At 25.8% G+C, this 1855-nt stretch overlaps 1 protein-coding gene across 1 annotated transcript in view; it reads right to left on the reverse strand.

Moving 5' to 3' along the window:
• LOC107558364 (GTPase IMAP family member 8) overlaps positions 1-1855 on the reverse strand; it is a 21367-nt gene that overhangs the window by 14612 nt on the left and 4900 nt on the right. The gene's annotated exons all lie outside the window — the stretch shown is intronic.

Below are 1855 nucleotides of genomic sequence, written 5' to 3' on the forward strand. Positions count from 1 at the left end.
ATTTATTTATTTATTTATTTGTGTATTTATTTATTTATTGTTTTTGCAGGTTTCGTCCTCCATACTCCATAGGTTTGCTCTGTATTTTAAGTTATTTATTATTTGAATTCATTTATTTTATTTATTTATTCGTTTATTTATTTAGCTGCTTGGTTTGCTCTATATTTTAATTTATTTACTGTTTGAATTTATTTATTTGGTTTTATTTTGTTGCTGCTATATTTTTTATATTTTCTTGTAGTTCTATATTTTTTAAAAAGCTATTTATTATTTAATTGAATTAATTAAGTTAAAATAATTATTTAAAATAATATAAATTAAAAGTAATTATATTCATAGATTTATATTATAATATTAATATAATCGCAGAAAATTAGAGATAGTATGTTAATGTTTATTTTAATTTTATATTATTTATATTTACATGTATTATATTTAATATATTTATATTTTATTATAATTAATATATTAAATATAATAAAATAATATCAAATAAAAGTAATTATATTAATAGATTTATATTATAATATTAATATAATCGCAGAAAATTAGATAGTATGTTAATGTTTATTTTATTTGTGTTTTATATTATTTATATTTACATGTATTATATTCAATATATTTATATTTTATTATAATAATAAAAATGTTAAATATAGTCCATTATAAAATAGTATAAAATAAAAGTAATTATATTAATATATTTATATTATAATATTAATATAATCACAAAAAATATGAGATAGTATGTTAATGTTTATTTTACTTGTATTTTATATTATTTATATTTACATGTATTATATTTAATATATTTATATTTTATTATAATATAAATTAAAAAAAAATCAAATATAGTCTGTTATAAACTAGTATAAAATAAAAATAATTATATGAATAGGATTCAAAAGCAGTGTAAGTATCTGCAAAAATGATATGATGTAATGTATTATGTACATGAATCTGCCCAATGCGGTTTGAAGCTCCTCTCTGCCTTTTTTGACCTGATTTTGAACATTTTCAGGCCGTGATTAAACCATGATCTATATTGTGTTTGTGTCAAGAATATTTATTTAAACGGGAATAAATTTGTCTGGTTGTCTCACAGTTTTTTGACCTGTTTTCAGTTCATGTCCTTGTTAGAAAGAAGCACGTTAGTCTTATTTTAACAGCAAATAATTTATTTTTGTGGCAGGTGACAAACATCATCCTCATTACAAATCAACAAATGAGAATCACATGATCAGTGAAATAACAGTGTTCATCAGATATATATAGACATCGGTGTCTTTATCTAAGTGTGCTTCAACCTTAGTGGACCACTTATACTGTTTTCAACAGCTAAAGATAAATACATAAAATTACATACATTCATGCCTTACACATTATAATCCTGATTGTGACTATTGGAATCAATCATGTTGTGAATATAAACAGACGTACAGCACAAGACTGTGTTCAGAATGTGTACTAACATGCTATGTCTGCAGTGTACTGTGTGCAGTATGCAATTTTATGTTAGCATGAAACTCCGGGATTTGCAAGAATGCATTTGTTCTATTGTGCAGTGTGCACTGGAATGCAGATTAAAACGTAAAATAAAATACAAATATTTTAAAATATGTAGTACGGCATTCTGAACACAGCCTCGTTTAGAAGCTTTATCACTCTGACCGCGGTCGCCATGACGATGCGCACTGCTCTGGACTCAGTTGCCATGGCGACTCACACTTGCAGTGCGTCGTGTGTGTGAGTGCGTGTGTGTGTGTGTGTGTGTGTGCGTATGAGTGCGTGTGTGTGTGAGTGTGTGTGTGTGTGTGTGAGTGCGTGTGTGTGTGTGTGAGTGCGTGTGTGTGTG

This window comes from Sinocyclocheilus grahami, unplaced genomic scaffold (assembly GCF_001515645.1).
Source record: "Sinocyclocheilus grahami isolate Dianchi unplaced genomic scaffold, SAMN03320097.WGS_v1.1 scaffold643.1, whole genome shotgun sequence".
NCBI lineage: Eukaryota > Metazoa > Chordata > Actinopteri > Cypriniformes > Cyprinidae > Sinocyclocheilus > Sinocyclocheilus grahami.